Raw genomic sequence first — 16,085 nt, 5'->3', positions numbered from 1 at the left:
GAGCAAAAATCCAAAGCAACCAGGAGGCAAGAAGAAAGGGAAAAACAATAAGAAGAAACAAGAGAATTCAACTCCTGAAAAATCTTCTGAAAACCCTACTAGGCAGAAGAAACCTCGTCATCCATGTTACATATGTAATGAGGACCATTCGACAAAAAATTGTCCACATCGAGCTGAGGTTATGAAACATTGAAAGACTTCAAGCACCTCAGAGGTGTTGACTGATCCGTTTCCAAACCCAAAAAATAATTTGGTTGCTATCGATCAAGCTTCCCCATCCCAAGTGCTTATGTTATCCATATCAAAATAGCAAAATGATGTTTTGATATCGACAAGGAATAAAGATTATGGGAATCCATTGTCGTCGAACAACAAGGATACAGATCAACCCAGTAGTTCAACAACGACTTCACCTGAAGTTGTTCTGCCCATCATTCCTAAATTAACTATAAAACCACGAAAGGGAGTAGTACATAAATCAACATTTAACCTCGTGCTCGGGCTGCATAGAATTATAATATAGTGGAGGATCTGGCTCAATCACCATCCACTATGTCGACACTTGAGGTACTGCAAAATTTCTCCTCCCAAAAGTAGGCTATGTTATCAGCAATAGGTGGGATTGACCCAGCAGATTCCAATATTGTGGCCTTTAACCATAACGGATATACACCTCAGTTACCATCTCAACTCGCTTTCCTTATACAAGTAAAAGCCCTCAATAAAACTATTCATCGAACAATCATTGATGAGGGGTCATCTACCTGTATTATGTCAATGAGTTGCTGGAAAACTTTAGGTTCACCACCCTTGTCACGATCATCAATGACATTAAAGGCATTCAATGGAAGAACATACACGGCGTATGGGATTTCAAGTAACTTACTAGTTGAACTGGGGGACAAGATAGTAGAGATTGAAGTCAAGGTCATTGATGGAAACCTTGATTACAATATCTTACTAGGAAGGCCCTGGATTTATGCTATGGCCACTGTTGTGTCTACATATTTTAGAAAGATTTCATTTCCCTTCCAAGGTGGAATTACAATCGTAGAACAATTAACATTTTTCCCCAACAGTTCACAAGCTATTGGAAGCATTCCATTGATCCATGGAAATTCTCAATCGCTTCAAAATGTTAGGGTAGGTCTCCTAAAAGACCCCTCCTTGATGGGTACTTTTGCCCTCCCACCTCCAACTAGTCTTGCAGAAGTGGCCACAGTGGAAACTTGTCATATGATATCTTCTACATTGTCTAAGATTAAGAAGAACGCTGACCATTTTGATAGTGTGGATCATCGCGAGATGTTACCCCCAAACCCTATAGAATCTTTGTAGCAATCAATTTTCAAGGCCTGAGCGGCGAATCGAAATCAACACTCCACGAGTGTTTGGATAGATAGGTCTATAGAGTATGGTACCTCTTCCGATCCTTGGTCTCGTATACATGCTACAGATGAAGGAATCATCCAGTCTATGATGATAGGAGAGACGTCGTGGGAAGAATACCACCATCGTTCCCACCTTCAAGATAACAATGAAGATTATTCAAGTGACCTTTAACCTTCAGTTTTTGATGTTCTATCAAATACTGTAAATACAGTAATTCCGAGTGGAATCTGTCCAATATTGAAGAAACTATCGCCATAAATATCTTGACCAAACATAATGTTGTAGAGAATATTCATGTTGGCAAATCATGTTCTTCATCAGAACTTGAAATTTACTGCACTCCCTTTCACGAATTCAGAGATGTCTTTGCATGGTCATATGAAGAAATCGTTTCATTCATGGATGGATTTTTCGAATACAATCAAATCAATATCCACCCACAGGACCAGTCTAAGACTACATTTATATGTCTGTGGGGCACGTTCGCGTACCATAAACTACCTTTCGGTTTGAAGAACACAGGGGAAAATTTTCAGAGGGAAATGAACTACGCCTTCCATGACATCAAACACATCGTTCAACCATATCTCGATGATTTATTGAATCATTTGCAAAAGCAGGCCGACCATCCGCAGCATTTGAGAGCCATATTTCTACGTTGCTGACACTACAAGATACAACTCAACCCACACACGTGTGTGTTTTGTGTTGGTTCTGGTCGATTACTTGGTTTCATGGTTTCTAAAGATGGAATTCGACTCGACCCTTTTAAGGTTCAGGAAATCCTTGACATGCCTCCACCTTCAAATTTGATTCAGATTCAGAAACTCCAAGGAAAAGCTAACTTTCTGCGGAGGTTCATTCCACATTATGCCAAACTCGCTAAAGGTTATATGCGTCTTTTGAAAAAAGGAGTACCCTTCAACTGGGATCAGGTTGTGCAAGCTTCCTTTGATGCTTTAAAAGGTTCCCTGATAAAAACATCATTAATGTATTCTCTTGACTATCAAAAAGACTTTAACCTATATCTTGCCGCCGCAGATACAACCATCGCTATGGTTTTAGTGCAAGAAAATGATGGAATAGAACATCCTATATATTATTTAAGTCACAACTTAAATGATACAGAAAGAAAGTACTCCTATGTTGAAAAGCTGGCATTAGCAACTGTTCAAGAAGTACAGAGATTTCAACACTATATACTCTTTCGCAAAACTACCATTGTGTCAGATTGCAACCCTATGACCTACATTCTGTGGCATTAATTACTGGGGGGGAAATATTCCAAATGGATAGCCATTTTGCAAGAGTATGATATGGAATTCACCAAATCCAAATCAAATAAGTCTCTCGTCTTCACGGAGTTACTTTGTCACCTTCCATCGTCATCCAACGATTTAACATCTAAAGCATCAATCGTGGATGAGACTCTGTTTTTGATATCATCAAGCGATCTATGATATGGAGATATACTAGTCTATCTCCAAACCCAAACTTTTGGCCAAACACCCCTGGCTCTGAACAACAGCGTATTCAATACCAAGCCAAAGACTACATGATCGTTGGTGATACACTTTACCATCGTGGTGTCGATACAGTTCTGCGAAGGTGCCTCATGCATGCGGAGGCCAAAAAAGTTCTGAATGACTGTCATTCAGGTGCATGTGTAGGGCATCTATTTGGTCATGCTACTACACAAAAGATTTTACGAGCTGGTTACTTCTGGCGCACTATATTCAAAGATTGCATAATTTCAGTCAAAAGTTGCCATGCTTGTCAAAATTTTGATCGCAAAACCAGATTACCACCTGCACCACTGCATCTAGTAGTTGCTGTTGGTCCATTCACTAAATGGGGCATTGATTTCATGACATGCAACCCCACCTCAGCCAGGGGGCATGGGTATATTATAGTCACTAACGACTATTTTACAAAATGGTCTGAGGCGATGCCTACATTAAATAACAGCGGCGAAATGGATGCTCTTTTCTTTTTTAATCATGTAATCTCTAGATTTGGTGTTCTACAGGCTATAATCATAGATCATGGATCGCATTTTCGCAATCACATAATGGTTGAATTGACTGCCAAATTAGGATTGTCCCACGATATTTCTACTCCATATTATCCACAAGCTAATGGATAGGTTGAGGCGATCAAAAAAGTCCTTAAGCGCATGCTGCAGAGAATGATTGGAGTCCACAAACGGAATTGGCATTTAATCCTGTACTCATCTCTGTGGACATATAGGACTTCGGTGAGAAATGTGACCGGATTTACGCCTTTTCAGTTGGTGTATGGTCTAGAAGCAGTCTTACCAATTCAGTGCAAAATTTCGTCTCTCAAGCTTGCAATTGATCTGCTTCCCAAAACTTTGGAGGAAGAGGCTTGTTTCTTGGAACTAATCCACTTGGATGAAACCCGTTGTGACGCTGCATTGGCTAACAAATCTCATAAGAATCATATTAAGGCATAATTTGACAAAAATGTCAAACCTCGTGTCTTCTTAGAAGGTGACCTGGTCTTGCTTTACGATCAGGACTTTGACAAATTGGGAGCAGGAAAATTCGAAGCATTATGGATGGGCCCCTACATTGTTAAACGAGTATTGACAAAAGGAGCCTATGAGCTGGTTGATTATGATGGGATTCCACTGTCGCAGCCCCGAAACGGGTTGTATCTTAAGCGTTACTATGCTTGATTAAGTGTAGTACATTCTTTGTATATATACTTTTGTTACATTTTTGTTTTCTTTTAGAGTTTTCATTTTGGTTAGGTAATCCACTTTGCATTAGTTGCAGATGTTAGAATTTTTGGAACCATTTGTGGGATATGCCGATGGAGCTAGTCGTAGTACGTGGAATCTATCTTCTACGACCTGGGCCATTTTCACTCCAAGCAGTGAGTTAGTGAGTTTCAGGGGGGTATGTATTGGTCGATCAACGAACAACATCGTTGAGTATAGCACGTTGATTGAACTTCTATCTGATGCCATTTCACATGGCATATGCTGATTTGTTGTCAAGCTAGATTCACAACTCATCATTCTATAGCTTACTGGCATTTATTCCATTCGGAACCCAACTATTTATTGTATGTTCCTAAGAATCAGGATTTTGGAAAGACAGTTTGATTCCATTCAATATCAACACATTTCCAGAAACTTAAACACATTAACTGATTCATTAGCAAACTATGTGTTAGATATACATTTGTAGCATTTGTAAGGAAAACATTTTACATTAATATTTGCATTAGGATTGCATAACTTAACCAAAATAAAACTTGAAAATCAAATATATATAACTATTTATAGTTTTTAAAAAATGTTTTGTGGTCAAGACAAAATCGATCATATGACCCAGAAACTCAAAAATGAATGCAGAAGAGCATCCTAGACTAATGATGTTGGTGATAACATGTCACTGCCTGTGCGATCATATGCAAGAGCCTAGTCCATCGACTCGGCACACCAGTAGTGTGGCGCTGTAACCTCAGAGGTACCTCATCGGTCCTGACATCTTGAATACCGAGAGTGAGGCCCTCGATCTGATCTTGCAGCACTGCTAGGGTCTTCGATATGTCCAGATCTCGAAGGATAGCCCTCCCTACAACCTCTCCTGCTGGAGCGTCAGCTACTGCCTGTGGGCGTGCCGCTGGTCACATTGGCCCAATATCTGCACACACATATGATTTTGATTATTCTTGATAGCATTAAAAAAACACAAAAACATTTTAAAATTGATAAACAAAGATGTGATTGAATCATTTTACCTATCACACTTCACTGCTCGCCAGTTGGTAACGCCAAATATGGGTCACCTTGGAAATCCATCCCGACGTATGGATACTCCGTGAAGACCATCTCCTGACGGTCAAACCACTCAAAGAAGGCATCAGAGAAGGAAATCTATGACTGACCAGCATGTCTGGCTATAGGATCAACCCATCTCTACATCCATGGGTCCCTCGGTGCTGGCAACCCTGGTGAAATGTTCTAAGGCTGCATCAGTGGAATCCTCTCCAAGGCAAAGGTAGTCAATATGGAATTGTAGCCAAAATTCTTCGATCTTCCATTCTTTACTTTGGAGAGTTGTTCTTTTATGACAGGAAACACCACTTCTCACCAGTTGAACACCTTTGGTTCCAGGCATTCCAGGGCGTACTGCATGTAAGATCTATTTGCCAAATGAAGAGTCGCGCTACTAGCCAATCTAGCAAAGGTAAATAAAATGGCCCTCAAGGGCCAATCAGTGACATCTCGGATATTGATCTTGCCATCTCTGCTGGGATGAGATCCATCTCTACTGAACTGAAGAATATAATCTCTCACGGATTCACCTCCACGGGTGGATCCTGATAGTGAAAGAGGGGTGCCATGCCTTGATAACCACATCAGATCCCAAGCTGCAACAAACTGATTTGTTGCCTCATGCTAGATATGTGGAAGAATTTTATCAAGACACAATTTCGCAATGCAGTAACTATACCCTGGTCATGTAAGGCAATCATGTCCTCTTCTTCATGTTCACATTCATGCCATGTAATGACCATCTTGATCCAACAAATATTTGAAACATAGACAAAAGATGAATTAGGATCCAAATTTGGGCAAAAATAGGCAAAAATTACATGAAAAATCATTGTATAAAGTTTCCTTTCTGTGCCCATCCCACCCTGCCTTTGAGCAAAGTGAGATGCATACTGACTAGCCAGTGTACAACTCAGTATGCATCACTCTTTTTGATATAGTCTAGGTGCGATGATGGGAGAAAAAAATTCTTCAAACCCTAAGGGCCTAGAAACATGGAAAAACTTGCTCAAAATCAAGAAAGGATGGAATGAAAATGAAGAGCTCAGGGTTAGCTCCTACCTGGTCCTGATGGCATGGAGAACAGTCCACTGGATATAGCAAAATCAACTGATGTAAATTGAGGGGGAAAACCACTCCAGAGCTCCAAAATCCCAAATTTGAAATGAAATGATGAAAATGAAAGGTAAAACCACTTTTTATGTTTACTATTCACATACTTCAAGTAAAATGTTAGTTTTAATTCATTTTCTGTACATATATATGTACTTCTAATCAATTTGATGGAGTGATTGAGCAGGTTAAACAACTGTCGAAAGAATCTCATGTGATAAACAGTAAATTGAACATCTTTGACCACTTCACTGAGCATATGTTTCCGCAAGGTTCAAGCTCGTTAAAAAATGAACCCGCATCCTAGTGAGTTTAGTTTCTCCCGGTTCAAGCTCGTTAAAAAATGAATCCACCCTCGGTAAATAACCTCTGTGATTGCCATCATATTAGCCTTTTGAGCCTTGGTTGTGTTCCTGCCATCACCTCCATTCTTTTGGCCGATCATACACTTCCACTTGATTGTTTACCTTTTTGAGGAACAGCTGTGATGAGTGGTCCTGTTAGCCACCCTCTTCACATCACCATGTTTTGAGAAGTTCCAAGCTCACCCAGAATCATTTGCTACCCTAAATTCCAGTCGTTCCTAAAAAACGAGTCCCCTTTAAAAGATTTTCAGACTCGTTAAATATGAAAAGATTGTTGAGCTATTGGCCTTTCTAGCTCATTAAAGTAAGGGGAAGTGCCATCCCTCCTGTATATTTTAATCTTTTTCAGACCTGAGGGATTATCTCATGAAAAAGTTCGAGCGCTTGTCTTTTTTGGCTTGCTAAAGTGATTGAAAAGTCATCCCTTTCGTATTATTTTATCCTTTTTCGGACTTAAGGGATTATGCTACGAAAAAGAACTGCTGGAGTTTCCTTTTTGTCCCTTTTCAAACTCTCTAAACATGAAAAGGACCGAGTTGTCTTTGTCATTAAACTCATTAAAACAATAGCGACAAACTTGTCCATCCAAACAAGAACGAGTTTCATTGTCACTAGGCTCGCTAAAACATAGCGACAGGTTTGCCCAAAGGGAAAATTGTAGAACAAGAATATGTTATACTCCTCAAGCTTGACAAAAATAAAGAGGTACTGGTCAGCAATGACTGGGGAAAAAGGGAAGAAAACTTGAAGAATCTTATTGGTAGTAGGTCGCTCTTGAACATGACACTTTCAATCCATCGCCATGATTGAGTCAAGTTGGGTTATTTCGTTCATCGGTCATATCACCATTGGTCCTCCACACCATCCATTTTTTGGAGTTAACGCTACCAATCCATCTTAGTCTCGTAGATATGTTCAAGAGAAGTCATTCAGAGAATTCACCATCCAGTTAATGCCTCATCCACTACAATACCTTCACCCTCCATTTTTCATGACCGCCATTTCTGAACCGTGTGTCATCAGAATGTTTTCACCTCCATAAAATCATTTGCTTCTTTTCGTGTCGTAGATGTGGGATACATTAAGGCCCTCCTACAATGAGTCACTTCTTGTTGACATCAGCTCATTATCCAAGAAGTTGACTTAGAAACAACCCTTCAGTAGTTTGAAGTTTTCATGCCTCGATGGCAAGTTTCTCACTTCCAATGACAGGTTGACATCAATGGCCTTCGACTGAAAGATTTTGCGTGGTGTTTGACATTAGATCATATATTCACACCACGTGAATTGTACTGTAGTACCTTGAGGGTCATTATCATTATCGGTGATTCCTCTTGTGTCTGTTAACGACTTACATTATTGGCTGGTAATCAGAGGATGTCTTTCCATGTTCAACTTCAGGACATCTTTTCACATGGATCGACTTGTACATTGGGCAAAGATTGAATGAGTTTGAAGACCCCGGATCTAGTTTCATCCATCTAGGTTGCGATATATTTAGGAATATAAATACATCAAATGTACACAGAAGTTGCACAGATGGTCGTCTAAGCGAGGAATGATGACTCTACATATAAAGAATCACCAATCTGCAACTACAGATGATTATCTGTTCTCTGTACATGAAAATGAATTTATAAAGCTGAGCGTGGGAATGCCCGACTCAGCTAGATCATGAAAATAATATGATGATGATGTATTTTATTGTATCTTATATAGGTCACCTTCCAGTTCGAATACCTCAGATCCTCATGATAAAGCATTTCACCCGACATCAAAGATTTACGAATTCATGCTTTAGGGGGCATATGTTATAGACATATTTGGGAACTGCAACCCCAATCTTATATGTCGATAAACTAAGGCTCTTTAACCCATAAAAGTTTTTTTTCATACCCTAAAGGATCATGGTCAACTGATTACATCATTCCCCAGAAGTTCCACCTGAAAAACCATGCATAACTGACCAAAATAGGACCATATTGATTGCTCCACTGTCAGGGTGCAATGCATACTGACTTCTACACTAGCCAAGTGTGATGCATACTGAAGAGGCCTTCTGTAGGGTGCGATGAGCGAGGATGGACAAATGTCCAAGACAATTTGCTAAGTGGATGCTCATGGAATCTTCCAGAAACTTCTCCTATGACACTTGCCTCTCTGAATTCGCCTGGGGATGAGTAAGATATCCAAGAAATTTCCAAGTGGAACCAAGAACAAAAAGTGGAATGAAACTAATAAAAAACTTAGAGATGACTCACACCCCTGCATACATTTATAAATGGATCCCTCATCTTAGAGATCTAGAGGCGGAAATTTTGTAATTTGTAAGGAAGTGATGATAGTTTGTCTTTGAGAAATAGGATTGTATTGTTGGGTGATTTTTCTATTCATGAGGTGAAGAGGGCTTTCATGTTGGGAGGATGATGCTGGATCAGACAGCTAGGTTGTAATTCTCCCTTCCATTTTAATAAAGTTCTTTGAGTTTTCCTCCATACAATCGTGTATTTGTGAATCTTGTTATTTGTGAATGCTATTGTATGTTTAATGTATTTTTGATTCTGCATTTTTTATGATATTATAGATTGAGATGCTTTGATGGTGCTTTTTTACTTTGTTTCTACAGGTATTCTCTAAGCGGGACAAGTAGGAGAGGAGTTGCAAGCTCTATCAAGGAGGAGAGAAATCAAGCAAGGAGTCAAGCAAAAGATCCAGGTTGGTCCCTTACTTCTCTCCTTGTTATAGACATTTTTGGGCACTGCAACCCCAATCATAAATGTCCATAAACCAAGGGATCTAAAGTACCTAGAAGTTTTGTTCCAACCCCTAAAAGAACAAGGTCATTTGATTACATCATCCCCCAGAAGTTCTCCATGAAAAACTACTCAGAACTGGTCAAAATTGGACCATCTCACCTGCTCCATGGTCAAAGTGCGCTGCATCCCACCTAAATTCACACGGGAGGTGCGATGCATACTGAAAAGCCCTTCTATGGGGTGCGATGGGCGAGAGTGGACAAATGGCAGGGTCAATCTACAAGGTGGAGGATCATGGAATCTTCCAGAAACTTCTCCTGTGACACTTGCCTCTCTGCATTCACCCAGTGATGAGTAAGAGATCATCAATCTCCAAGTGGAATGAAGAACTATCACAAAGAGGACAATAATCAAATCTCAAAAGCTGACTCACCCCCCTTGAAAACATCTATATATGGATCCCTCATCCCAGAGATCCAGAGGCTGGAATTTTGTATCTTGTAAGGAAGTGCTGCTGGTTTCTTAGTGTAACATCATAATGTTAGGTGATATAAGCTTTTCATGAGGTGAAGAAGGGATTTTTGCTGAGAGGATGATGCTGGGTCAGAACAATTGGTTGTAATCCTCTTTGCTATTCTTGATTATTAATAAAGCTATTCAAGTTTTCCTCCACATTCTTGTATGATTGACGATATATGCATTTGTGTGGTCAATATATATCTGGTCCTATATTGTTTATGATAGTAGATCTCTGTTCTGGGTAGTGTTATGCTGCTTTGATTCCACAGGTGCTCTTTGAAGCTGGGTAGACAAGGAAACAAGTGGCAAAGATCTATCAGAAGGGAGAGGAATCAAGCAAGTAACCAAGTGCAAGACAGAGGTTGGTCTCCTTTATTCCCCTCTTATCTACTTATCATAAAGGAAAACGAAAGTGGTTTTAGTTTGTTTGTTTCTAAGGTAGCTACCAGCCTTAGTGGGACTAACAGCTCTGCATAGACACTAGATTTCCCGATAACACTCCTATCTATCATACATAGAGGAAATCACAAATTTCTTTGATTGTTTGTTTCTAGAATAACTGCCAATCCTAGTGGGGCTAGCAGATCGAAAAGACACTAGTTTTCCCAGAAACACAGCAGAGGTGGCATCAGTAGAGAAAATTAAGAAGTTAGTTGTTGCGGTAAAGGAATCCAAGGAGGAAATTGGAAAGGTCCAGTTCGAGCTGCAATTGCAGATTTCAGAACTTCAACTTAAGCTACAACCAACCACTCCTTTAGAAGTCAGAGAGCAGTGCGAGGCTACTATTAAAGAAGACATGACCACTCTAGAAGTTGTAGTCAAGGACTGCATCCAATTGTTCGAGAAGGCAATGGAGATGTGGAACTTGTTGTAAGAGGATCCACACTTGCAAATGATCGAAGTAGACATCCATGAAAAAGAAGTGTAGTTTGATGAGATCAAAGCGACAACACAGACCTTAGTACTTGTGCAAAGGTTCACTAGAGTTTAGGAAGGAAAGTTCATCCAGACCCAGATTGATGAGCTACATAAGAAGGCCTCCATTATCTTCTCAAGGACACAAACATGGGCCAATGAGGAAAGACAACTATAACATACCATCCAAAGAAATTTAAGGCTCTGAAATAGACATAGAGAACCATGGGCCTTGCAGTCCAAGGTCCAACTATGGAGAAATTGGTTGAATAAGTTTTTCAGGCCACCACACAAGGAGTAGCAGATATTCAAGCATTGAAGATTGAGTTCAACAGTCTGCAAGCAAATATTGAGCCAACACCAATAGAATGACTCAGAACGAGTCACGACTTTGTGTTTGGGGCCTGTTGGGATGGGGTGCCCTAGGTCAATTTTTTTTAAGTTTTATTAAATATTGTAAAGTCTCCACATTTTGAGGAGAAGAGCATGAGTAACACAGATCTATAGGAGTCAAAGGGGATTTTATAAGGTTAAAGTTCCTTAGTTTTTTAAGAGTCAAGTTGTTTTGAGACCCTCCCATGGTTTGCGGACCATGGTATTGTAATGGAGAAGAATATAAAAAGAAGAGTCATAGTAGTAGTGAAGGGAAAAAGAGAATAGTGCACGATTTGAGTATGTTTGGTCTATTCTGTACTTGGGTGAAGGGGAAGTCTCCTGCAGCTGTGTGCGTGGAGACCTTGGTAAGTCCGCAACTGAGTATGCAGGACCCTGCAGTTGTGTGCGTCGGGTTGGAAAGAACTGTAATTGAAGATCTGAAGCATAATAAAGGCTTGTTTTGAAGAACTATCTGTATATCTGTGTATTACTGTTTGTATCTAAATTTTACTCTATTTATGATCTGCTAAATGTAATTAATCAAGAAAGATACTCATTAGATTTGAAAAGACATAGATCTATTTGTTTATATGATGTTATTCAAATTTTGCGTAATCGGTGAAGAGAATAAATTTGCTAACTGTTAAACACTATAATTTTTGGGTTTTTAGGGTTAAGGGTTCATGAAGGTCAAGATTGATCTGAAGAGAAAATGATATCAACCCATGGTATTCATCCACCCATGGAATTTACCCATGGTATTATAAGTGGCATCCACCGATGGTATTTATCCACCGATGGTATTGTAAATGACATCTACCCATGGTATTCATTCACCGATGGAATTTACCCGTGGTATTTGTAACCAAACAAGACTCTAAGTAACAAGTCACATTTTGTAAAAGGACAAATTGTCCACCACAATTTAATCCTTATAGTTATTATCTATTTTAATAAAAATTTTCTTTGTGGTTTTGTTATTGTGTGTTCTCTCATTTTCTTTCTGGCATTGCAATATTTTAGATCTTTGGGGCCTCCCCCCAAGATCCATTTCAATTTTTTTTAGACCTTGGGGCCTCCCCCCAATATCAGATCAAAGATAATCCCCTAGTTTTGGAATAAACACATCAAAAAGTCCTCTGGAATCAGAAACCTAGTTCTAGCATCCCCCAATACTGCCTAGGGTGAGACGGTAGCCTGTGCTACACAAGTTTTTTTCCGAAAGGACCAGTAGTGTAGGGTTTTGTTGGTTAGCACAACTAACTATGAACCTGGGTCCAAGCCCCCTCAATCCAACACTTCAGAGAATCCATAAACAAAAATAAATGGAACACCTTCATCGAAGGGAAGAAAGAGAGATAAATTAATGTCCTTGAATGATCAAGGTAGGTCAATGGGTAAAGAACAGGGTAAAAAGACTAAACAACCAAAAAAGCAGCTAAATGCTAAATCAATGTGTACAAAGAAAACATTATAAGATAATGAAAGCTATAAGAACCAAGTACACACACAAACTTCCCAAGGGTAGACAAAGACTAAATATGGAAACCTAGACAAGAGATCATCCTTATAAAGAAAACATTGTAAGCATGATGAAAGCTATAAGACTTAAGTATGTATACCAATTTCCCAAGGGTAGATAAAGACTAAACAAGAAACCTAGACAAGACATCAACACTATCACACATCTACATCAATGCTTGAAGATGAACCAGAGGGGCCAACTATGTCATCATCCACCACTTTGAAAGGACCAATAGATGATTTGACAATATCCATTGGAGACTACCTAGGGCTGAAAAGGCCATGCCAAACAACTCTTGTAGGAGGCAAGATGATTCCCCTTGAAATTAACCTAACATCCAAAGGCTAATCAAACTATGTATAAAAGAAAGGAAACAAATAATGCCCCCATAGCCCCCTATCCAAAAATGTAGGCAACAGGAACTATATAGGGTTAAGAAACATCACAAATGATGTACTAGTATACAATATTTATTTTCAAGGTGATACTACTAATAGATACAAGTCACACACAACTAATTCATTCTCAAGAAGCATATAAGTAGCTTAATTTTCACATTCCAAGGCTATTCTCAGTTTATGTTTCCCTCCATATGTTTGAAAATATTTGTGGTTCAAATATCTTGCTTTCTAACACAATTCAATTGTTGGGAGTGGAAATGAGCATAGGATTATAGTAAAATACTATAGGCCAATCACCTTATCACAAGTTTCATATAACATTATGACAATAATTTGGATTTGGCATAATAAGTAACTCTTACACAGAGTTGTACCTTAAGTGTAGACGATTATGCTATCTGGGACAAATATATAGAAAATATCAAGTCTAGCCCTCTAGCCCAGTTTGATTAAAAGAAGAAGATGAAACTTTGGTTTTGTCTCTTAATCCCCATTGTATATTAGACATTAAATAAAATCTATAATGCCTTGGATCCTCAAAAAGTGGTGGTGTTCCAAGGTGTGGAGATTCGACTGTCTCCAAAATGCCAATTTTTCATGTAGTTACTCCTAAATAATGAGGTACTAGCATCAAACATCCTGGAAAAGATAAATACTCATGGTATTGGATAGTGTAGTCTTTGCCAATCAAATGATGAATCTAAATTTCATATCATCATGTCATTTCCTTTCTCTCAATAGGTGTGGAAATAGATGGATGGAATCAAAAGATTGAGATCTATTTGGTCGGGAGATTCAATTGAAGAAGGCCTCAAAAAATGGTACAAGAATGAAAATACAAAGGGTTTCCAAGCTTTGCCTTTTAATTGTTTCGTGGGGCATTTGGTTAGCAGGAAATGCTTTGAAATTAGATGATAGGGTAATCCCCCTTGTATGCTCATTTATACAAGCATGGAATTTCAAGTTTTTCATAATCTTTGCCACTTTTATGAGTAGAGTTATCCATGGATGTGTTTATGGTTTCAAGCATGTCAATTCAAGTATGGACATTATCAACTTGATGATCTCCTTTATCATCCTCCTTGTCTTTAGTTGGGATAAGAAAAGGGTATGATTTATCTTCATCAAATGCTTCATTTATCATTCATCCTTATAAGATTATCTCTGTTTATAGATTAAAATGAGGAAAATATCAGCTAAAGTTGGAAGAAACCATTTGGTTATATAATAGGCGAATTTAGTACAAAAAACTGATTCTTTGCTATCTTTGTATGCAGAGATGTGATTGGGCAAAAGCTGTTTAGTTGGCAGAATAGCACGAGGCCATAAAAGGGAAAGACACGATGTCTGGGGCAGACAAGTAAGAGGAAGATTAGTTCGAACACCCCTGTTTTATCATATGATCAGATTTTATATTGCGAAATCCTCAGGATCCCCTGATCCTGAGGATTCACTTTTATTCAAGTTTCTCTTTTATGTTATATATAGGGCTGAAAGGCAACTAGATACAAGTTCAACCTTTTAATTTGTAATTTTTTTTTGAAGCATAAATGCTGTTAATTTAGTGACTCTGTCCGTTGTTACTTGAAGTTAATGAAATAAGGTTGTGTTTGATACATCTCCGTATTCTTAGTTTTTATTAAGTAGAGGCTTCTGGTGACTCTGGGCCCAGTCACAAGAAGTTCCATTGGTCCTGTTATCACTGAAAATTCCAATGCCAAAAGTTCAAAATCGCTCACATTAGTTTGATGCACATAAAGCCTTTTTAACAGTTTCGCAGCGCGGCATGTTTTAGGTGATTTCGTAGCGCATAATTCATATTTTGCACTGGCTGCGCTACGAAATGGGGGAAATGGCTGCATGAGTTGGAGAGAGAATTTTTGTAGTGATTTTGCTGAAGTAAGTATCATCAGCCCCGCCCAAAGCACAGATATTGACAGGGAATGGGCAAACACAATAAGAAAACCTCCTGTGTGAGGATTCCCCTATGCATTCTCCGATGGAGAGCACAACCTTGAAGGATTATTCTAATGGAAGCATAGGTTATCCCAGTGTTGCAAATATCTCTGATTCATGTTCTGTTTCACAAACTAATTCTTTGCAACAAGAAGCATATGCATAAACTGAACATCGGCAAAAAACTGTTCATACAGGGAGCTCTTCCAAGCAGCTGTTAGTTCAAGGTGCTTTTAGTTATCCTCTTAGAACTCATCTTATTTCTAGTGAAGGTTTTGAAGAAATCACATGGAATAAAGGTGACATGGATGCTGAAGAGAGTAATGTCACACGTTCTACAAGGAAAAAACCCTGTTGCTGTTCAGGTGCAGCTGCATCTCTTTCGAGCAGTGGGAAGGATCTTGTGAAATTTGCAAACAAGTCTTCCAGCAGTCATGGCAATGCTTTTCCAGAAAGGCCAACAAATGTTAGCACAGAATGTACTTCAAGTAGCTACAGTAATGAAGCCATTAATCATTTTTATCTGAAGAACATGTTTTTGATGAAGATTGTGTTTTTGAAACTGCTGTAGGAGATGTTTGTTACAGGCATAGTTATCTGTTTTAAGCAGTCAACTTCCAGGAGGTATTTAGAGCAGCTGAAAGAATATTTTAGAAAACTGAAAGAGGTTTTTATTCCTAACATACTGAACTAGAAAAACCTCTTTCAGTTTCTTCAAATTGATTATGAGCTGGGAGAATCGAGTGACTAAAGTTGCGCTACGAAACTGCTGTAGGTGCAGTTTTTTTAATTTCCTGTGTTACACCTCTTTTTCAAAGACAGATTCTGGGCAGCTGGAGAAGTGTTTTAAAAAACCAAAAGAGGTTTTTGTTAAACACGGATTGGTTTACAGAGACCTCCTTTAGTTTTGCCAAATACGTTTTTTGTGAGAAGATATGAGCTCTGTCCCGAGACCCA

This window comes from Pinus tabuliformis, chromosome 2_2 (assembly GCF_031772625.1).
Source record: "Pinus tabuliformis cultivar Carrire ecotype Pingquan chromosome 2_2, CPIR1, whole genome shotgun sequence".
In the NCBI taxonomy this organism is placed as follows: domain Eukaryota; kingdom Viridiplantae; phylum Streptophyta; class Pinopsida; order Pinales; family Pinaceae; genus Pinus; species Pinus tabuliformis.
Note: the sequence above shows the minus strand (reverse complement) of the source record.